The sequence below is a fragment of the Arachis ipaensis genome, chromosome B10, assembly GCF_000816755.2.
Source record: "Arachis ipaensis cultivar K30076 chromosome B10, Araip1.1, whole genome shotgun sequence".
In the NCBI taxonomy this organism is placed as follows: Eukaryota; Viridiplantae; Streptophyta; class Magnoliopsida; order Fabales; family Fabaceae; genus Arachis; species Arachis ipaensis.
The window spans coordinates 23,105,942-23,130,438 of NC_029794.2; the positions used below are offsets into that span (position 1 = coordinate 23,105,942).

The 24,497-nt window shown below is 39.2% G+C and overlaps 1 long non-coding RNA gene across 1 annotated transcript in view; it reads right to left on the reverse strand.

The window, feature by feature from the left end:
• LOC110268517 overlaps positions 544 to 24,497 on the reverse strand; it is a 41,656-nt gene continuing 17,702 nt past the window's right edge. Inside the window, exon 2 of the long non-coding RNA XR_002356544.1 lies at positions 544 to 781. This is a non-coding gene — a long non-coding RNA (uncharacterized LOC110268517). The remainder of the gene's footprint in view (positions 782 to 24,497) is intronic.

The following is a 24,497-nucleotide window of genomic DNA, read 5'->3' on the forward strand; positions in this document are numbered from 1 at the left end:
GACCGGTGTTTTCTAAAGCAGTAAACACCGTTTACACTTTACAGATTTGCTTTTGAAAGCAAGCTATTCACTGCTATATTGCTGTACATATAGAATGCAAGACTAATTATCTTTCTTAACTTTAAAAGGTTCAAAGATTTTAACATTAATGTGGTCTTAACACACTCAATTTTAACTTAAATTTCTTGATTAGTCATAATAGACAAGCTTTCTATATTACGATTTATAAAAAATTTTTTTTTATGTTCTTATATTTCGTACATCGTAATAATGCTAACATAATTTAATGATAGAAACAAAATTCGACCTTAACAAGTGCTCAAATGAAATCTTTAGTGAGAGAACAAGCTTGACTATACCTGATAATTTTCATCTAGTGATGATGAAAAAAGAGAAACAAGTTACAACTGAAGAACCAAAAGACATAATAACTTCATTTTGATTCATTGATATTTTTATATAATGATATACTTCTATATACCCGGTCACACAGGTAAAGTTTGTCACTAAAGGGTGTGTTTGGTGAACCAGTCAAAATAAGAAAAACTCACCCTTATTTGTTACCCCCCATCATAGTCTAGTATCTTTCAGTGAGTTGTGGGGCAAACAGAACCTCCATCATGTATGGCTTTTACTTTCTTCCAACATAAGATCCCAACTTAGACAAATCTGGGACCCAAAATGATAGCTCAGAAGATCCGGTTGCGAACATGAGACTTCCTGGTGCCCATTTTATCACCGGTGGTCCAGTATCAGCAGTTGCACTCCTCCAGCTACCAACCTATATGGTGCACGAAATTACAATCACACTTTTGTAATTCTGCACAACTAACCAACAAGTGCACTGGGTCGTCCAAGTAATCCCTTACGTGAGTAAGGGTCGATCCCACGGAGATTGTCGGCTTGAAGCAAGCTATGGTTATTTTGTAACTCTTCGTCAGGATATCAATAATAATTCTCAGTTTTAATTGGAATGAGTTAAAGAACAGGGATTAAATAATACTTTTATAAATAATGCTTTCCTACTGTCTTCTTCTTCATGCACGCAAGGCTCCTTCCATGGTAAGCTGTATGTTGGTGGATCACCGTTGTCAATGGCTACTATCCGTCCTCTCAGTGAAAATGGTCCAGCTACGGGTTTCGTAGGGCTAATCATCTGTCGGTTCTCACTAGTGTTGGAATAAGATCCATTGATCCTTTTGCACACTATCACTGCGCCCAACATTTGTGAGTTTGAAGCTCGTCACAGTCATCCCTTCCTGGATCCTACTCGGAATACCACAGACAAGGTTTAGACTTTTCAGATCTCAAGAATGCTGCCAATTGATTCTAGCTTATACCACGAAGACTCTGATCTCACAAATTTGAATGCTCTGTTGTCAGGAGAGGTAATCAAACTCGTGAACCAGGAACCAAAGAGATACACACTCAATCTAAGGTAGAACGAAAGTGGTTGTCAGGCACGCTGAAAGAACTGAAGATTGATGGTTTAGAAGTTATAGTAAACTTTCGTTGTAAGTATAGTTACTAAACCAAGCAATCAACCTTTCTTACAAAAGTTTTGGTTGTCACAAGTAACAAACCCCTTTAAAATTGATAACCGAGTATTTAAACCTCGGGTCGTCTTTTCAAGGAATTGCAGGGAGGTATGTTCTTATTATTGGTTATGAGTCTTGTAAATTGGGGGTTTTGAAAGTAAGGAAGCAGTATGTTGAATGATAATAAGAATAAAATAAATAACTATAAAATAGACTCTTGGCAAGGTATGAAAACTGGAAGTCCTATCCTGGTTATCCTTATCAATTGTAATGAGAATTGGATTTTTCTCCCACTTTGTTAACCTCTAACTATGAAGGTAAGTTAAGTGGATGAATTCATTCTGATTCCTCAAGTCCTAGTCTTTCCTTGGGAAAAGTTAGAGTTATTGGAACCCGAATTAATTCTGGAAGAATTCCAATTTTCAATCAACCATGAGTTTGATAACTTAAGTGTCTCCAATGACTCAACCAAAGCCAAAAGGGAAAAATTCAAATTATTTATATCATAAATAAAAGAGAGCAATCATAAATCTGAAATACCTCAAGTTGCACTAATAAAGATGTCAAATATAACATGGAAGAGTTCATAAATTAAATTGGGAAAATAAATAAAAGGAAAATTGAACCTGATAAAAAGAAACAATCCTGAAAGCAAAGAAATCCTAAATCCTAATCCTAAGAGAGAGGAGAGAACCTCTCTCTCTAAAAACTACATCTAATCCTAAAATTGTAAATTTGAAAGCTTGTTGATGAATGGATGTATTCCCTCACTTTATAGCCTCTAATCTGTGTTTCTGGACCGAGAACTGGGTTAGAAACAACCCAGAATTCGCTGGTTTTGAAATCTGCCACGCTGGTTTTTCGTCACTGCGACGCATTCGCATGGAGCACGCGTTCACGTCACCTATCGTCAGGGAAACTATGGCATATTATATATCAAATTGAAGCCGCGGACGTTAGCTTTCCAACGCAACTGGAACCGCATCATTTGGACCTCTGTAGATAAAGTTATAGCCGTTTGAGTGCGAAGAGGTCAGGTTGGACAACTTAGCAATTTCTCCAACTTCTTGTATTCCTTCCACTTTTGCATGCTTCCTTTCCATCCTCTGAGCCATTCCTGCCCTGTAATCTCTGAAATCACTTAACACACATATCAAGGCATCTATTGGTAATAAGAGAGGATTAAACATAGGGAACTTAAGGCCAAAGAAGCATGTTTTCAATCAAAGCACATAATTAGGAAGGTAAATGTGAAACCATGCAAATAGTATGAATAAGTGGGTAAAGAGTTGATAAAAACCACTCAATTGAGCATAAGATAAACCATAAAATAGTGGTTTATCAACCTCCCCACACTTAAACATTAGCATGTCCTCATGCTAAGTTCAAGAGAAGCTATAAAGATGAAGAGGAATGGTAGAATGTATGAAATGCAACCTATGAATGCAATTACATGCTAAATGCTTTTACTTACTTGGTTAAGAGTAAATAAGTTCTCCAAGAATAAACATGAACTGGATTTCACTAATTCAAATCATAAAAATGAAGTACAAATAGACTTGTAGAAGAAAATTGCTCATGAAAGCCGGGAACAAAGAATCGAGCATCGAACCCTCACTGGAAGTGTATGCACTCTAATCACTTAAGTGTTTTAGGTTCGATTCTCTCAATTCTTCACTAACCTTGCTTTCTAAGGCTTGCTCTTCATCTAACAATCAATATAAATTTAATACACAGATACACATATCAAGAGGTCTTTTAAGGGTTGTAATGGGGTTAGGGTCAAGGTAGGATTGTATTTGGCCAAGTGGACTAAAATCTGAATCCTTAATTAACTTAAACTTTCCACCTAACTTTAGACAATCCATGTAATCATAATACCACATCTAACTATCCATTAACCATGTTTTCCACATATTCATGCATTCTAATTTCAAGTACAGTACATATGCATTGCTTTCACCACTTACTTTGGGGCATTTTGTCCCCTTTTTGCTTAATTGCTCTTTTTTTTTCTTTTCTTTTTCTCACTTTTTTTATATATTTTTTTTCTTTTCTTTTCATTTTTTCAATGCATATGATTAAATTATTGGATGCATGAATCATGTCCTAAACATTTTTTTTCACATTTTCAGAAATTTCTAACATACTCAATTCTCAAACCAAATGTTTCCAAATTCAACTTTTCCCATACTTAATTCATGAGCACTCTCACTAGTCTAAGCTAACCAAGGATTCAAATTAAGGACATTATTGTTTTTCGCTTAGAGTTAATGATGTGCTAAAGTAAAGAACAAAGGGGTATAATAGGCTCAATATTGGTTTGCAAAGAATAAAAGGTTTCTTGAAAAAGAAAATATTACTTCAACCAAGTGGTAAAATATGCACAAAATCAAATAATCATGCAATCAAACATGCAAATGCAATAACTAACAAGGAAAATAAAACAATGGTGTTGGAAAGAAGAAAATAGCTAACCCATGGAGATCGGTATCGACCTCCCCACACTTAAAGATTGCACCGTCCTCAGTGCATGCTGAGATGTGCAGGTGGACGGGTTGTTCCAACTGATGCTTTTCTTCAAGAATTGTGTAGATGGACTTGTTTGTCTCCCTTTTTAGAAGTTTTTCCCTTTTTCCGTCTTTGGTGGCCAGCCTGAAAGAAGAGAAAAAGAAGAACAGTAACCCAGAGATAAAGATAAGAAAATAAATGAAGTATGGGTGGGTTAATGCCAACTGATAAGGGTCTCATTTACATGGAAGCTTCAACATGTACGTGAGAAAACAATAGAAGCACATGGCATACCAGTGGTGCAAAATTTGCAACAAAGGGGAGGAGTGTGGGTAATGAAAATATCAATATAAGTTCATGTCAATGCAAATGAAGTGCAAATATCATAAAATATTGACATTGGCAGATAATTAATATCATTCCACAGTGTAAAACAAGTCAATAAAAATAGTTCAAGAAAAGATGCAACAGTTGAATAAGAACATTTAACACCAATGGTAAAATAATAAATTTAGAAAAGAAAAATAAAAATATACACAAAATTAAAATGCAATGAATGAAATATACAAATAAATTGAGTAAAATAGAATGAAGGTGAAAAGGAATGAGAAGTGAAAGAAATAAAGTGAGAAAGAAAGAAGAAAAGATAGAAGAAATTAGGATTAGAAAAGAAAAGAGAAGATAATTGGCGCTGATTTGGATGAGTTGTGCGGCACAGGCGACGCAGACGCGTAGGTGACGCGGTCGCGTGGTGCGCGATAAGGTCAGGTGACGCGGACACGTGGGTCACGCGATCGCGTGGCCTGATTTGTGCGATTGGCGCGAGTGCAGCCTCGCGTTCGCACAACTCTCTGTTCGAAACTCTTTTCGCCAAATTTTTGGGTGTCGCGGTCGTGTGGTGGACGCAATCGCGTGAATGGCCTTATTTTCAATATGACGCGGACGCGTGGGTGACGCGTTCGCGTGGGAGGACTTGGGCTTCTAGCACAAGTCCAGCCCTACTCTAGTACAACTTTCGGCCATGCACCCCTTTGACGTCGATCTGTTGGAGCACGCGTTCGCGTGGGCGACGCGGACGCGTGGGAGGCTATTTTCCAAATGACGCGGCCGCGTCGGTGATGCGATCGCGTGGATCAATTTGTGCCAAAGGCACGCCTCCATCCACGCTCTCGTGTGACTCTCTGTCCACTTTTCTTTTCTTCCTAATGCACTTGTGACGCGGACGCGTCAGCGACGCTGCCGCGTCGCGTGCGTGTTTTTTTTTATGCAATATGCAGATGCAAAATGCAATGATAATATGGATGCTATGAATAATTCCAGGTTCAATGAAAACAGAATAAAATAAAACTCAAAATCAAACAAAATGAAATAAAATCAAAATTGAAGAAAGGAACGATTATACCATGGTGGGTTGTCTCCCACCTAGCACTTTTAGTTAAAGTCCTTAAGTTGGACATTTGGGGATTCCTTTGTTATGGTGGCTTGTGCTTGAACTCATTCAGGAATCTCCACCAATGTTTGTGATTCCAATGGCCTCCGGGATCCCAAATCTTGTTTCTACACCCATCTTCAAGTTGATTATTATGATTCCATCCAGGTGGTTCATCTTTAGAATTCTCAGTGAAGCGTCCAAACAACTTCCTAGACCCATTCAATTGAGCTCTACACCAACCTTTGCGTTTAAACTTAAAGCTTCCAACCATAATGAACCTTGCAGGATAATTCTTACCACTGACCATCTTCCTCTTACTCTTAATGCCACAAAGAGCTCTAAGTTGACCATCCATCTCCAGTAGCCCATATTCAAGTGGAATTAGAAAGCTAAGGGATATGAATTTTTCCCACTTGAATGTTGTGAAGGATGATGGCAACTTAGGTGGAGGTATTTCTAACAAATTTGTAGGCTCCACTTCCTTGTGCTCTTCTCTGACAACTTCCACCTCTTTGCAATTTTCTTCAATATCAACACTTTCCTCTTGGTAGCTTTCTTCCCGTTCAATCTCTTCTTCATTGCTCACCAAGGGCATGAGAGGTTGTGCTTCTTTTTCTTGAATCTCCATCTCTTGATCGACCTCTTCCAAGTCCTTAACCATGACATGCCTTGGGGGTTGTACACCCTCCTCAACATCAAATGCAACCGTCTTGGAAGGAGGCTCTATGTCTTGACTTTTCCATGGAGGTACAGCATCTCTTAAGTCTGCAACCACTTCTTCCTTTTTAATAATTGCTGCTTTGTCCAGTTGTTTAAGTATAAAATCGTACTCATCCTCGATGATTTTCTTTCCATGACAACTCCTTTCAACTACTCTTTCATCTTTAAGGGTCTCTCCTACCTTTACCCATAGGGCCTCCTCTAGCTCCTTATGAAGTATGGATTCGCAAAGATGATTCCTTCTTTCCTGTTCCATATCAATAGCATAATTGGGATCATCTTGCTCTTGGATTGATGGATGTGGGTGCTCTTCCATGGAGGGTGGTGATGGGATGAAAAGATCATTATGTGGTTGAAAAGAAAGTGCACTATAGCTTGAGCGTTGAATATTAGAGGTAGAGGGTTGGTTCATGCAGGATATAAGATTTTGAAGTGTAGAGGTGAGACCAATGATGTTAGAGATGAGTGTATTGTTATCCAATGGAGGTTGGGGTGGATCTATGTATGGTTCATTCGGTTCATAGGGTGGTTGGTATGGTGGATGTGTGTTAGGGTCATATGGAGGTAAATGGTGTAAAGGGGCTTGTGAGTTTGGTGGTTCAAAGGTATGTTGGGAAGGTGGTTCATAAGCACAGGGTGGGACTTGTTGGTAATTACAAGGGGGTCCACCATATTTATCATCTTGGTATGCATTGTAGAGTGGTCCTTGCCCATGATATCTTGGAGGGTGTTGTTGCCTAAAGGGTTGATCAGATCCTCTTAGCTCCATCCATCCTTGATTGCTTAGACCTTGATGCATATTCCTGTTATAGCTTCCACTCCTTTCAACAGATTTAGAACCAAACTCAAAGCGAGAGGGGTGAGAATTCATGGTAGCTAATAAAAATTAAAAACGAAAATAAAAACAAATTTTAAATTAAAAGGTTATTAAAATTTTGAATTTTTAATTTTTGAAATTTGAATTTTGAAATTTGAAATTTAAATATTGAAATTTGATTTTTGAAAAAGATATGATTTTTTTGAAAAAGATTTAAATTTTGAAATTTGAATTTTGAAAATTGAAATTTGAAATTTGAAATTTGAGTTTTAACTTTTGAATTTTTGAATTTAATGAGGAAAGGGAAAAACAATAAAATGACACCAAACTGAAAATTTTTAGATCAAAACGAAGAAAACAACTAAGAACAACTTGAAGGTCAAGATGAACACGAAAAACAAATTTTTGAAAAATTTTTAATAACTAAATAAAAACCAATAACCTCTTAATTTATGAAAAAGAAAAAATAAAAACAAATAAACAAGCAAAAAGCAAATATTTACAATAACCAATAATAAGGCACACATTTGCAATTCCCTGGCAACGACGCCATTTTGAAAGAACTGAAGATTGATGGTTTAGAAGTTATAGTAAACTCTCATTGTAAGTATAGTTACTAAACCAAGCAATCAACCTTTCTTACAAAAGTTTTGGTTGTCACAAGTAACAAACCCCTTTAAAATTGATAACCGAGTATTTAAACATCGGGTCGTCTTCTCAAGGAATTGTAGGGAAGTATGTTCTTATTATTGGTTATGAGTCTTGTAAATTGGGGGTTTTGAAAGTAAGGAAGCAGTATGTTGAATGATAATAAGAATAAAATAAATAACTATAAAATAGACTCTTGGCAAGGTATGAAAACTGGAAGTCCTATCCTGGTTATCCTTATCAATTGTAATGAGAATTGGATTTTTCTCCCACTTTGTTAACCTCTAACTATGAAGGTAAGTTAAGTGGATGAATTAATTCTGATTCCTCAAGTCCTAGTCTTTCCTTGGGAAAAGTTAGAGTTATTGGAACCCGAATTAATTCTGGAAGAATTCCAATTTTCAATCAACCATGAGTTTGATAACTCAAGTGTCTCCAATGACTCAACCAAAGCCAAAAGGGAAAAATTCAAATTATTTATATCATAAATAAAAGAGAGCAATCATAAATCTGAAATACCTCAAGTTGCACTAATAAAGATATCAAATGTAACATGAAAGAGTTCATAAATTAAATTGGAAAAATAAATAAAAGGAAAATTGAACCTGATAAAAAGAAACAATCCTGAAAGCAAAGAAATCCTAAATCCTAATCCTAAGAGAGAGGAGAGAACCTCTCTCTATAAAAACTACATCTAATCCTAAAATTGTGAATTTGAAAGCTTGTTGATGAATGGATGTATTCCCCCACTTTATAGCCTCTAATCTGTGTTTTCTGGGCCGAGAACTGGGTCAGAAACAACCCAGAATTTGCTGGTTTCGAAATCTGCCACGCTGGTTTTTCGTCACTGCGACGCGTCCGCGTGGAGCACGCGTTCGTGTCGCCTATCCTCAGGGCAAATATGGCATATTATATATCAAATCGAATCCCCGGACGTTAGCTTTCCAACGCAACTGGAACCGCATCATTTGGATCTCTTTAGCTAAAGTTATAGCCGTTTGAGTGCGAAGAGGTCAGGCTGGACAGCTTAGCAATTTCTCCAACTTCTTGTATTCCTTCCACTTTTGCATGCTTCCTTTCCATCCTCTGAGCCATTCCTGCCCTGTAATCTCTGAAATCACTTAACACACATATCAAGGCATCTATTGGTAATAAGAGAGGATTAAACATAGGGAACTTAAGGCCAAAGAAGCATGTTTTCAATCAAAGCACATAATTAGGAAGGTAAATGTGAAACCATGCAAATAGTATGAATAAGTGGGTAAAGAGTTGATAAAAACCACTCAATTGAGCACAAGATAAACCATAAAATAGTGGTTTATCACATGCATTCATAGGTTGAGAATGGTGATGAGTGTCACAGATCATCACATTCATCATGTTGAAGTGCGAATGAATATCTTAGAATAGAAACAAGCGTGATTGAATGGAAAACAGTAGTAATTGCATTAATCCATCGAGACACAGCAGAGCTCCTCACCCCCAACCATGGAGTTTAGAGACTCATGCCATAAAAGATACAAAATTTAGATGTAAAAGTGTCATGAGGTACAAAATGAATCTCTAAAAGGGGTTTTTATAATCAACTAGTAACCAAGGTTTACAGAAAATGAGTAAGCTAAGATAGATAGTGCAGAAATCCACTTCTGGGGCCCACTTGGTGTGTGTTTGGACTGAGCATTGAAGATTTCACGTGCATAGGCTATTCCTGGCATTGAACTCCAGCTTTTGTGCCAGTTTGGGCGTTTAACTCCAACTTTTATGCCAGTTCTGGCGTTTAACGCCAGAAAAGAGTAAGGAACTGGCGTTTAAACGCCAGTTCGTGCTACCAAATCTCGGGCCAAGTATGGACTATTATATATTTCTGGAAAGCCCAAGATGTCTACTTTCTAAAGCAGTTGAGAGAGCATCAATTGGACTTCTATAGCTCTAGAAAATCCATTTCAAGTGCAGAGAGGTCAGAATCCAATAGCATCTGCAGTCCTTTCTCAGCCTCTGAATCAGATTTTTGCTCAGGTCCCTCAATTTCAGCCAGAAAATACCTGAAATTACAGAAAAACACACAAACTCATAGTAAAGTCCAGAAATGTGATTTTTGCATAAAAACTAATAAAAATATAATAAAAAGTAACTAAAACATACTAAAAACTACATGAAAATATCACCAAAAAGCGTATAAAATATCTGCTCATCACAACACCAAACTTAAACTGTTGCTTGTCCTCAAGCAACTAGACAAATAAAATAGGATAAAAAAGGGATCAAGTTGCAATAGAATCCCAGTGTTTTAAGTGTAGCTCAAATTCTAATAAGATGAGCGGGGCTAGTAGCTTTTTGCTTCTGAACAGTTTTGGCATCTCACTTTATCCCTTGAAGTTCAGAATGATTGGCATCTATAGGAACTCAAAATTCAGATAGTGTTATTGATTCTCCTAGTTTAATATGTTGATTCTTGAACACAGCTACTTTATGAGTCTTGGTTGTGACCCTAAGCATCTTGTTTTCCAGTCATACTACAGGATACATAAATGCCACAGACACATAACTGGGTGAACCTTTTCAGATTGTGACTCAGCTTTGCTAAAGTCTCCAGTTAGAGGTGTCCAGAGTTCTTAAGCACACTCTTTTGCTTTGGATCACGACTTTAAACACTCAGTCTCAAGCTTTTCACTTGGACCTGCATGCCACAAGCACATGGTTAGGGACAGCTTGATTCAGCTGCTTAGGCCAGAATTTTATGCCTTTAGGTCCTCCTATCCATTAATGCTCAAAGCCTTGGATCCTTTTTACCCTTGCCTTTTGGTTTAAAGGGCTATTGACTTTTTATGCTTGCTTTTTCTTTTTCTTTTAATTTTTTTGCCATTTTTTTCGTAAGCTTTGTTCTTCACTGCTTTTTCTTGCTTCAAGAATCAATTTCATGATTTTTCAGATTATCAATAACATTTCTCTTTTTTTATTATTCTTTCAAGAGCCAATAATTTTAACAGTCATAAACTTCACTATAAAAAATATGCACTGTTCAAGCATTCATTCAGGAAACAAAAAGTATTGCCACCACAATTAAATAATTTTGAATTCTACTCTTAAAAACTCGAAATAATTGCATCTTTACTCAAAGGATCTACTATTTTATTCATGTTTAATGATGAAGAGAAAAATAAATTATAGCTTACTTGGAGATAAAAATAAAATTAAAAATAAAGACCCTAATTACTAATATTCATATAATTCTTAAGATAGGTTTCTAATAATAAAAATTATCACAGAGTTAAGATTAGGACTCAACAACCTTTATTTTGGGAGATGGATGTTCCTTCAATCTGTGGGGTGTCTGGTCCCTCAAGGGAGAGCCTCTGGCGCTTTAGCTCCTGTAGCTCACGCCCTTGCTTTTCTTGCTCCTTAAGTAGTTTGCAGAGCATGCTATTTTGATTTTGCTGTTCTTTTTTAAGTTGATCCATAGCTTCTTTCAGCTTGGTGACAGATGCTTCTAGGCGGGTCCAGTAGTTAATCTGAGGAATTTCTGGGAGAAACTCTTGTGACCTCCTTTTGATGGAGTTATCTTGCACTTGTTGTCCTTCCATTGACTTCTTGGTGATTGGGTGCTCGAATGGGATGAACTCATCTACCCCCATCTTCACCCCAGCATCTTTACATAGCAGAGAGATTAAGCTTGGGTAAGCCAATTTGGATTCAGTGGAGTTCTTATTTGCAATTGTGTAGATCTCACAAGAAATCAGATGATGAATCTCCACTTCGTTTTCCAGCATAATGCAATGAATCATCACCACTCTTTTGACAGTAACCTCAGAGCGGTTGCTAGTGGGCAGTATAGAATGCCCAATGAAGTCCAACCAGCCCCTAGCAACTGGTTTGAGATCTCCTCTCTTGAGTTGGTTTGGGACACCTTTTGAGTTGGTTATTGGTGCACGAAATTACAATCACACTTTTGCAACTCCGCACAACTAACCAGCAAGTGCACTGGGTCGTCCAAGTAATACCTTACGTGAGTAAGGGTCGATCCCACGGAGATTGTCGGCTTGAAGCAAGCTATGGTTATCTTGTAACTCTTAGTCAGGATATCAATAATTCTCAGATTTAATTGTAAAAAGTAAAATAACATGAAATAAATACTTGTTATGCAGTAATGAAGAACAGGTTGAGGCTTTGGAGATGCTTTGTCTTCTGAATCTCTGCTTTCCTACTATCTTCTTCTTCATGCACGCAAGGCTCCTTCCATGGCAAGCTTTATGTTGGGCATCACCGTTGTTAATGGCTACTTCCCGTCCTCTCAGTGAAAATGTTCCAAATGCGCTGTCACCGCACAGCTAATCATCCGTCGGTTCTCGATCATGTCGGAATAGGATCCATTGATCCTTTTGCGTCTGTCACTACGCCCAACACTCGCGAGTTTGAAGCTCGTCACAGTCATCCCTTCCCAGATCCTACTCAGAATACCACAGACAAGGTTTAGACGTTCCGGATCTCAGGAATGGCCGCCAATAATTCTAGCTTATACCACGAAGATTCTGATCTGAATCATGAGGCTAAGAGATATGCATTCAATCTAAGGTAGAACGGAGGTGGTTGTCAGGCACGTGTTCATAGGTGAGAATGATGATGAGTGTCACGGATCATCACATTCATCAGGTTGAAGTGCGAATGAATATCTTAGAATAGAAGCAAGCGTGATAGAATGGAAAACAGTAGTAATTGCATTAATTCATGAAGAACAGCAGAGCTCGTCACCCCCAACAATGGGGTTCAGAGACTCATGCCGTAGAGAATACAATATGAAACGTGTAAAGTGTCATGAGGTACAAGATGAATCACTAAAAGTAGTTTTTTATAGTAAACTGGTGACCTAGGGTTACAAAAAATGAGTAAGCTAGGGTGTTTAGTGTAAAATCCACTTCCGGGGCCCACTTGGTGTGTGCTTGGGCTGAGCATTGAAGCTTTCATATGTAGAGACTTTTCTTGGAGTTAAACGCCAGCTTTTGTGCCAGTTTGGGCGTTTAACTCCAGCTTTTGTGCCAGTTCTGGAGTTAAACGCCAGAATTCTTGAGCTGACTTGGAACGCCTATTTGGGCTATCAAATCTCGGGAAAAGTATGGTATATTATATATTGCTGGAAAGCCCAGGATGTCTACTTTCCAAGGCACTTAAGAGCGTGCCAATTGGGCTTCTGTAGCTCCAGAAAATCCACTTCGAGTGTAGGGAGGTCAGAATCCAACAGCATCTGCAGTCCTTTTTCAGCCTCTGAATCAGATTTTTGCTCAGGTCCCTCAATTTCAGCCAGAAAATACCTGAAATCACAGAAAAACATACAAACTCATTGTAAAGTCCAGAAAATTAATTTTTATTTAAAAACTAATAAAAACATAATAAAAACTGACTAAAATATACTAAAAATATACTAAAAACAATGCCAAAAAGCGTATAAATTATCCGCTCATCACAACACCAAACTTAAATTGTTGCTTGTCCCCAAGCAACTAAAAATCAAATAGGATAAAAAGAAGAGAATATACAATGAATTCCAAAAACATCTATGAAGATCAGTATTAATTAGATGAGCGGGGCTTTTAGCTTTTTGCCTCTGAATAGTTTTGGCATCTCACTTTATCCTTTGAAGTTCAGAATGATTGGCTTCTATAGGAACTCAGAATCCAGATAGTGTTATTGATTCTCCTAGTTAAGTATGTTGATTCTTGAACACAGCTACTTTATGAGTCTTGGCCTTGACCCTAAGCATTTTGTTTTCCAGTATTACCACCGGATACATAAATGCCAGAGACACATAACTGGGTGAACCTTTTCAGATTGTGACTCAGCTTTGCTAGAGTCCCCAATTAGAGGTGTCCAGAGCTCTTAAGCACACTCTTTTTGCTTTTGGACCACGACTTTAACCGCTCAGTCTCAAGTTTTTTACTTGACACCTTCACGCCACAAGCACATGGTTAGGGACAGCTTGGTTCAGCCGCTTAGGCCAGGATTTTATTCCTGTAGGCCCTCCTATCCACTGATGTTCAAAGCCTTGGATCCTTTTTTATTTCACCATTGCCTTTTGGTTTAAAGGGCTATTAGCTTTTTCTTCTTGCTTTTTCTTTTTCTTTTTTTTTTCTCTTTCTCTTTTTTTTCTGCAAGCTTTTCACTGCTTTTTCTTGCTTAAAGAATCAATTTTATGATTTTTCAGATTATCAAATAACATTTCTCCTTTTCCATCATTCTTTTAAGAGCCAACAATTTTTACATTCATGAATCAACAAATTCGAAAATATACATTGTTCAAGCATTCATTCAGAAAAACAAAAGTATTGCCACCACATCAAAATAATTAATCTGTTTTAAAATTCGAAATTCATGCACTTCTTTTTATTTTTCAGTTAAAAACATTTTTCATTTAAGAGAGGTGATGGATTCATTTTCATAGCTTTAAGGCATAGACACTAAGACACTAGTGATCATGTAATAAAGACACAAACATAGATAAACATAAAGCATAAAAATTCGAAAAACAGAAGATAAAGAACAAGGAGATTAAAGAACAGGTCCACCTTAATGATGGCGGCTAGTTCTTCCTCTTGAAGATGTTATGGAGTGCTTGAGCTCCTCAATGTCTCTTCCTTGCCTTTGTTGCTCCTCTCTCATGACTCTTTGATCTTGTCTAATTTCATGAAGGAGGATGGAATGCTCTTGGTGCTCCACCTTTAGTTGTCCCCTATTGGAACTTAATTCTCCTAGGGAGGTGTTAATTTGCTCCCAATAGTTTTGTGGAGGAAAATGCATCCCTTGAGGCATCTCAGGAATTTCATGATGATGATTTTCCTCATGCTCTTGTTGAGGTCCATGAGTGGGCTCTCTTGTTTGCTCCATCCTTTTCTTAGTGATGGGCTTGTCCTCTTCAATGAGGAGTCTTGGCCACAACTTCATAGAAGTGGTCTTGATGGACCTTTGAGATGAATCTCTCCATCTCTCATGACTCGAAGGTGGAAGCAATTGCCTTTCCATTCTTCTTTCTAGAGGTTTCTCTGGCCTTAGGTGCCATAAATAGTTATGGAAAAACAGAAAAAGCTGAGCTTTTCCACACCAAACTTAAAAGGTTTGCTCGTCTTCGAGCAAAAGAATAAAGAAAGGAGGAGAAGAAGAAGAGATGGATGAAATAGAGGTGTGTGAGTTATTCGGCCAAGGGGGGTTTTAGGTGGTTATGATGTGGAAAAGGAAGGAGTGATGGTTTGAATTTGAGTGGGTGGGTGTAGGTGGTTTGTATGATGGTCTTGGAGGAGTAATGGAGGTGGTTGGTGGAGGTTATTTGGGGAAGAGTATTATGAAAAGGTGTGAAGAAGTAAGAGAATGAGTTGAGATTGGTGGGGATCCTGTGGGGTCCACAGATCCTGAGGTGTCAAGGATTTCCCATCCCTGCACCAATTAGGCTTGCAAAATGCCCTTTGCTGCCAATCCTGGCGTTAAACGCCAGGTTGCTGCCCATTTCTGCCGTTTAACGCCAGCTTCTTGCCCTTTTCTGGCGTTAAACGCTAGTCTGGTGCCCATTTATGGTGTTAAACGCCCAGAATGGTGCCAGACTGGGCGTTTAACGCCCATTCTGCTGCCTTTACTGGCGTTTAAACGCTAGTAGGCTTCTCCTCTAGGGTGTGCTATTTTTCATTCTGTTTTTCAGTTTGTTTTTGCTTTTTCAATTGTTTTTGTGATTTCACATGATCATCAACCTACAGAAAACATAAAATAACAATGGAAAATAGAAATTAACATAGATAAGTAAAATTGGGTTGCCTCACAACAAGCGCTTCTTTAATGTCAATAGCTTGACAGTGGGCTCTCATGGAGCCTCATAGATACTCAGAGCATGATGATGGCCTCTTAACACCAAACTTAGAGTTTGGTTGTGGCCTTCCAACACCAAACTTAGAGTTTGAATGTGGGGGGTTTTATTTGACTCTGTATTGAGAAAAGCCTTTCATGCTTCTTCCTTTTCCTGTCTGCAAACCATGGTGCTTTCTAAATGGCGAAGAGTTGCTCATCCAAAAAGGTTTCAGAGATCTCAGTAGGAGGGTGGGACGCCCCTGCTACTGGTTCTATCCGGGACAGGTGATCAGCTACCTGGTTCTCTGTCCCTTTTCTGTCTCTTATTTCTATATCAAACTCTTGCAGAAGCAACACCCATCTTATGAGCTTGGGTTTTGAATCCTGCTTTGTGAGTAGGTATTTAAGAGAAGCATGGTCAGTATACACAATCAATTTTGAACCTACTAAATAGGATCTAAACTTGTCAATGGCATAAACCACTGCAAGTAACTCTTTTTCTGTGGTTGTGTAATTCTTCTGTGCATTATTTAAAACACGGCTAGCATAGTAAATGACGTGCAGAAGCTTGTTATGCCTCTGTCCCAACACTGCACCAATGGCATGGTCACTGGCATCACCCATTAGTTCGAATGGTAATGTCCAGTCAGGTGCAGAGATGACTGGTGCTGTGACCAGCTTGGCTTTCAGGGTTTCAAACGCCTGCAGACACTCTGTGTCAAACACAAATGGCGTGTCAACAGCTAGCAGGTTGCTTAGAGGTTTTGCAATTTTTGAAAAATCCTTCATGAACCTCCTATAGAATCTTGCATGTCCTAGAAAGCTTCTGATTGCCTTTACATTGGCAGGTGGTGGTAATTTTTCAATTACTTCCACTTTAGCTTGATCCACCTCTATTCCCTTGTTTAAAATTTTATGCCCAAGGACAATTTCTTCAGTCACCATGAAGTGACATTTTTCCCAGTTTAAAACTAGGTTGGTCTCTTGGCATCTTTTCAGAACAAGTGCTAAATGGTCAAGACAGGAGCTGAATGAGTCTCCAAATACTGAAAAGTCATCCATGAAGACTTCCAGAAATTTTTCCACCATATCAGAGAAAATAGAGAGCATGCATCTCTGAAAGGTCGCAGGTGCATTGCACAGACCAAAAGGCATCCTTCTGTAGGCAAATACTCCAGAAGGACATGTGAATGCTATTTTCTCTTGGTCCTGAGGATCCACTGTAATTTGGTTGTAACCTGAATAGCCATCCAAAAAGCAGTAATATTCATGACCTGCTAGTCTCTCTAGCATTTGGTCTATGAATGGTAAAGGAAAGTGATCCTTTCGGGTGGCTGTATTGAGCCTTCTGTAGTCAATACACATACGCCACCCTATAACTGTTCTTGTAGGAACCAGTTCATTCTTTTCATTATGAACCACTGTTATGCCTCCCTTTTTGGGGACAACGTGGACAGGGCTCACCCAGGGGCTATCAGAAATAGGATAAATAATCCCAGCCTCTAGTAACTTAGTGACCTCTTTCTACACCACTTCCTTCATGGCTGGATTTAGCCGCCTCTGTGGTTGAACCACTGGCTTAGCATCATCCTCCAATAGGATTTTGTGCATGCATCTCGCTGGGATAATGCCCTTAAGGTCACTTATGGACCACCCAAGAGCTGTCTTGTGTGTCCTTAGCACTTGAATTAGTGCTTTCTCTTCCTGTGGATTTAAAGCAGAGCTTATGATCACTGGAAAAGTGTCACCCTCTCCCAGAAATGCATATTTCAGGGATGGTGGTAGTGGTTTGAGCTCGGGTTTAGGAGGTTTCTCCTCTTCTTGAGGGATTTTCAGAGGTTCTTTTATTTCCTCTGATTCCTCCAGATCAGGCTGAACATCTTTAAAGATGTCCTCTAGCTCTGATTCAAGACTTTCAATCATATTGACCTCTTCCACCAGGGAGTCAATAATATCAACGCTCATGCAGTCATTTGACGTGTCTGGATGTTGCCTAGCTTTGACAACATTTAACTTGAACTCATCCTCATTGACTCTCAGGGTCACTTTCCCTTTTTGGACATCAATGAGAGTTCGTCCAGTTGCTAGGAAAGGCCTTCCTAGAATCAGAGTTGCACTCTTGTGCTCCTCTATTTCCAGCACTACAAAGTCAGTGGGAAAGGCAAATGGCCCAACCTTGACAATCATGTCTTCAATTATGCCTGATGGGTATTTAATGGAGCCATCAGCAAGTTGAAGACATATCCGGGTTGGTTTGACCTCTTCAGTCAAGCCAAGCTTTCTGATGGTGGATGCAGGTATTAGATTGATACTTACTCCAAGGTCATGTAGAGCTATCTTAGTACAAGCACCCTCTATTGTGCATGGTATCATAAAGCTCCCTGGATCTTGAAGCTTCTCTGGTAAGCTTTTCAGAATGACTGCACTGCATTCTTCAGTGAGAAACACTTTTTCAGTTTCTCTCCAATCCTTCTTATGACTTAAAATCTCTTTCATGAACTTAGCATAAGAGGGTATTTGCTCAAGTGCCTCTGCAAATGGGATCTTTATCTCAAGAGTCCTGAGATAGTCTGCAAAGCGGGAAAATTATTTATCCTATTTCGCTTGGCGGAGTTTCTGAGGATAAGGCATCTTGGCTTTATATTCTTCAACCTTAGTTGCTGCAGGTTTATTCCTTACAGAGGTGGTTGGAGAAGCCTTCTTAGAGGGGTTACTATCAGCACTTGCAGGTGTCTGATCCCTCATTGGCGTTTGAACGCCATGATTGGGTGCTGGATGGGCGTTTAACGCCAGCTTCCCACCCTTTTCTGGCGTTTGAACGCCAGAACTGGGCAGGGAATGGGCGTTTAACGCCAACTTTTCTCCCTTTTCTGGCATTTGAACACCAGAAGTGGGCATCCACTGGGCGTTTAACGCCAATCTTTCACCCTTTTCTGGCGTTTGAAAGCCAGAATTATTCCTCTCTGGGCTCTTGCTGTCCTTAGAGGGATTTTGGGTAGTGGTTTGGTCATCCTCTGTCAGTTGTTCCTTTCTTGGCTTTCTGCTACTTTGAGCTGATTTATTCAATGTCTTCCCGCTCCTTAATTGGACAGCTTGGCATTCTTCTGTTATCTGTTTAGATAGTTGCTGTCTTGTCTGATTCAATTGTGCTTCCATATTCTTGTTAGCATTTTTAGTGTCTTGGAGCATCTCTTTAAATTCTGCTAATTGTTTTGTCACAAGGAGTAATTGCTGATTAAGTTCAACAATCTGTTCTTGAGGATTAGGATCAGTAGTTACTACCCTAGCCTCTTCTTTTATAAAGGATTCACTGCTTGAGTACAGATGCTGATTTCTAGCAACCGTAACTATGAGTTCTTGAGCTTCTTCAATCGTCTTCCTCATGTGTATAGATCCATGGTGCACAAAATTGTAATGTCAATATTCACATTACTCTCTTACAACTTCGCACAACTAACCAGCAAGTGCACTGGGTCATCCAAGTAATACCTTACGTGAGTAAGGGTCGATCCCACGGAGATTGTTGGCTTGAAGCAAGCTATGGTTATCTCGTAACTCTTAGTCAGGATATAATATCAATAATAATTTTTAATTTGAATTGTAAAAAGTAAAAAGGGCAGAACAGAAATTATACTTGTATGCAGTAATGGAGAATATGTTGGAGTTTTGGAGATGCTTTGTCTTCTGAAATTCTACTTTCCTCTGTTTTCTGATTCACGCACGCACGTTCTCCTATGGCAAGCTGTGTGTTGGTGGATCACCGTTGTCAATGGCTACCATCCATCCTTCCAGTGAAAAGGGTCCAGGTGCGCTGTCACCGCACGGCTAATCATCTGCAGGTTCTCAATCGTACCGGAATAGGATTTACTATCATTTTGCGTCTGTCACTACACCCAGCACTCGCGAGTTTGAAGCTCGTCACAGTCATTCAATCCCTGAATCCTACTCAGAATACCACAGACAAGGTTTAGACTTTCCGGATTCTCTTGAATGCTACCATCAATCTAGCTTATACCACGAAGATTCTGATTTAGAGATCCAAGAGATATTCATTCATTCTACGGTAGAACGGAAGTGGTTATCAGGCACGCGTTCGTGGGGGAATGATGATGATTGTCACGTTCATCACATTCATGTTGAAGTGCGAATGGATATCTTAGATAGGAACACGCATGTTTGAATGGAAAACAGAAATACTTGCATTAATTCATCGAGACACAGCAGAGCTCCTCACCCCCAACAATGGAGTTTAGAGACTCATGCCGTCAAAGAGTACAAAATTCAGATCTAAAATGTCATGAGATACAAAATAAATCTCTAAAAGTTGTTTAAATACTAAACTAGTAACCTAGGTTTACAGAAAATGAGTAAACTATGATAGAGAGTGCAGAAATCCACTTCTAGGGCCCACTTGGTGTGTGCTGGGGCTGAGACTAAAGCTTCTCACGTGCCTGGGCTGTTTTGGGCGTTCAACGCCAGGCTGTAACCTGTTTCTGGCGTTGAACTCCAACTTATAACGTGTTTCTGGCGCTGGACGCCAGACTGCAACATGGAACTGGCGTTGAACGCCAGTTTACGTCATCTATCCTTGAGCAAAGTATGGACTATTATATATTGCTGAAAAGCCCTGGATGTCTACTTTCCAACGCAATTGGAAGCGCATCAATTGGACTCCTGTAGCTCCAGAAATTTCTTTTCGTGTGCAGAGAGATCAGGATCCAACAGCATCAGCAGTCCTTTTTCAGCCTGAATCAGATTTTTGCTTAGCTCCCTCAATTTCAGCCAGAAAATACCTGAAATTATAGAAAAACACACAAACTCATAGTAAAGTCCAGAAATATAAATTTTTCCTAGAAACTAATGAAAATAAACTAAAAACTAACTGAAACATACTAAAAACTATATGAAATTAACCCCAAAAAGCGTATAAAATATCCGCTCATCACAACACCAAACTTAAACTGTTGCTTGTCCTCAAGCAACTAGATAAATAAAATCTAATATACATGATTCAAGAAACAATAATATCTCAGAGTTTTTGAGTGAAGCTTAGATTCTAATTAAATGAGCAGGGCTAGTAGCTTTTTGCTTCCGAACAGTTTTGGCATCTCACTTTATCCATTGAAGCTCAGAATGATTGGCATCTATAGGAACTTAAAATTCAGATAGTGTTATTGATTCTCCTAGTTCAGTATGTTGATTCTTGAACACAACTACTTTTATGAGTCTTGGCCGTGGCCCTAAGCACTTTGTTTTCCAGTATTACCACCGGATACATAAATGCCACAGACACATAATTGGGTGAACCTTTTCAGATTGTGACTCAGCTTTGCTAAAGCCCCCAATTAGAGGTGTCCAGGGTTCTTAAGCACACTCTTCTCTTTGCTTTGGACCTTGACTTTAACCGCTCAGTCTCAAGTTTTCACTTGACACCTTTACGCCACAAGCACATGGTTAGGGACAGATTGGTTTAGCCGCTTAGACCAGGATTTGATTTCCTTAGGTCCTCCTATCCACTGATGCTCAAAGCCTTGGATCCTTTTTTTATTCATGTTTTATGATGATGAGAAAAATAAATTATAGCTTAATTTGGGATAAAATCAAAATATAAATACTAATTACCACTATATGACTCCTAAGGTAAAACTCAAATAATAATAATAAAAAAAAGTTATCATAGGGTTAAGGTTAAGATTAGAACTCAACAACCTTGACTTTGGGAAGCGGATGCCTCTTTAGTCTGTGGGGTGCTTGGCCCTTCAAGAGATAGTTTCTGATGCTTTAGTTCTCTTAATTCACGGCCTTGCACCTCTTGTTCTCTGAGCAGTTTGCAAAGCATGCTGTTTTGATTTTGCTGTTCTTCCTTCAATTGGTTCATGGTTTCTTGCAACTTAGTGACAGATGCCTCAAGATGCTCCCAGTATTCAAATTGAGGGAGTTCTGGTAGGAATTCTTGCGCCCTCCTCTTGATGGGGTCATCCTGCATTTGTTGTTTTTCCATTGTGATTTTAGTGATTGGTTGCTCCACTGAGATATACTCTGTTATTCCCATCTTTACTCCAGCGTCTTTGCAGAGCATAGAGATTAGGCTTGGATAAGCCAACCTGGCATCCTTGGAGTTCATGTTGGCAAGTATGTAGAATTCAGATGGGATTAGTTGATGAACTTCTACTTCTTTTCCCAACATAATGCAATGGATCATCACTGCTCTTCTAATATTGACTTCAGAACGGTTGCTGGTGGGCAATATAGAACGCCCAATGAAGTCCAGCCATCCTCTGGCGACTGGTTTGAGATCTTCTCTCTTGAGTTGATTTGGGGCACCCCTCGTGCTGGTGGTCCACCTGGCTCCAGGGACGCATATATCCTCTAGAATATTATCCAGGCCCTTGTTTGTTCTCATCATTCTCCTATTGAAGGAGTCTGGGTCATCTTTCAGCTGAGGTAGCTTAAAGATCTCCCTGATTTTGTCAGGGTAGATGTGAACAATCTTTCCTCTGACCACAGTCCTATAGTCATAGAGGGCAGCTCCAGATATTCTCTGCCTGTCTGTTTGCCACAGATTAGCGTAGAATTCCTGAACCATATTCCTTCCCACTTTCGTTTCAGGATTAGCTAGGACTTCCCAGTTCCTGTTTCGAATCTACTCTTGGATCTCCGGATATTCATCTTCTTTCAGATCGAACTTGACTTCCGGGATCACAGATCTTAGACCCATTATTTTGTAGTAATGGTCTGAATGTTCTTTGGTTAAGAACCTCCCTTGATTCCAAAGTGGTTTTGGAACACTCTCTTTCTTGCCTCTTGGAGTAGGTTGTTTTCCTTTAGGAGCCATGATCTTAGTGGGTATGGTTTAGTGATCACGAATAAACACACCAAACTTAGAGGATTGCTTGTCCTCAAGCAAAAGAAAAGAAAGGAGAGGGATAGAAGGAGAGTTAGTGTTGAATGGTGGATAAGAGGAAGGAGGCCGAATGTGTTTTTAAAAGGGAGGGGGGTGGGTTTTCGAAAATAGGGAGAAAGATAAGATAGAAGATATGATTTTAAAAAAATAAGTATGATAAGAAAAGATATAATTTAAAATTGAAAAGATATGAAAGATATTTGAAAAAGATAAATTTGGATTTTTGAAAAAGATAATATGGATATTTGAAAAAGATATTGATTAGTTGAAAAGATTTTTGAATGAAAAGAGATAGATTTGTTTTGAAAATTTTGAAAAAGAGTTGAATTGGATAAAAAAAAAAGATTTGTGCTTATGGATTAAGATACATTTGATATTTTTAAATTAGGGTTTTTAGAAATTAGGGATTTTAGAAATTAGGGTTTGTAACATGTTTATGCAAGAAGTCATGAATTGAAACATGAAAATTAAAATTAAAATGAAAAATATGAAGTGAAAATGAAATTACCTCCTCCCCACCATCCTGGCGTTTGAACGCCCAAACCCTGCATGTTTTGGGCATTCAACGCCCAACTGCTGCTTCTCCTGGGCGTTCAACGCCCAGCTGTTGCTTCTTTCTGGCGTTGAACGCCAGGAACTCCTTTGTCACTGGGCATTTTTCTGAACGCCCAGGATGCTGTAAATCTGGCGTTAAACGCCCAGAAGGAGCTTCTTTCTGGCGTTTAACGCCCAGATGGCTATCCTTACTGGCGTTCAACGCCCAGTGGATGCTTCTTTTGGGCGTTGAACGCCCAAAACAAACTTTTACTGGCATTTTCTTGCCAGTGAGCTCTTTTTCTCTGTTTTGTGTGCAGAATCCTTTTGTAACCCTGTAAACTTATACAATTGACTTTTTACCTTAGTGTCAATGAACTTTATATAAACAAATAAAATCAAGAATAGGGCAAAATGCTTAGAGGAAGTGATGCCCCATGGCTGGGTTGCCTCCCAGCAAGCGCTTCTTTATTGTCTTTAGCTGGACCTTGCTGAGTTTTTAATCTAGCCTCAGCCTTGAGCATTCTTGCTCAACATTGCCTTCAAGATAGTGCTTGATTCTTTGTCCATTAACAATGAACTTCTTATCAGAATCAATATCTTGAAGCTCCACATAACCATATGGTGATACACTTGTAATCACATATGGTCCCCTCCACCGGGACTTCAGTTTCCTGGGAAATAGCCTGAGCCTAGAGTTAAACAACAGAACCTTTTGTCCTGGTTCAAAGATTCTAGACGACAACTTTCTGTCATGCCACCTTTTTTATTTCTCTTTGTAAAGCTTGGCATTTTCGAAAGTAGTAAATCTGAATTCCTCAAGCTCATTCAGCTGGAGCAATCTTTTCTCTCCAGCTAATTTGGCATCAAAGTTAAGGAATATGGTTGCCCAGTAGGCCTTATGTTCCAGTTCCACGGGCAGGTGACAAGCCTTACCATACACAAGTTGGTAAGGAGAGGTCCCTATGGGGGTCTTGAATGCTGTTCTGTAAGCCCACAGAGCATCATCCAAGCTTCGTGCCCAATCCTTTCTATGGGTACTTACAGTCCGTTCCAGAATTCTTTTTAGTTCTCTGTTAGAGACTTCAGCTTGCCCATTTGTCTATGGATGATATGGAGTCGCCACCTTATGGCGAATCCCATACCGGACCATGGCAGAGTAAAGCTGTTTGTTGCAGAAGTGAGTGCCCACATCACTGATTAGTACCCTAGGGACACCAAACCTGCTGAATATATGTTTCTGGAGGAACTTCAGTACTGTTTTAGTATCATTGGTAGGTGTGGCAATGGCCTCTACCCACTTTGATACATAGTCAACCGCCACCAGAATATAAGTGTTTGAGTATGATGGTGGGAAAGGCCCCATGAAATCAATTCCCCATACATCAAACAACTCAATCTCCAAGATTCCTTGTTGAGGCATGGCGTAACTGAGAGGTAAATTACCAGCTCTCTGGCAACTGTCACAATTACGTACAAACTCTCGGGAATCTCTGTAAAGTGTAGGCCAGTAGAAACCACATTGGAAGACCTTGGTGGCTGTTCGCTCACCTCCGAAATGACCTCCATATTGTG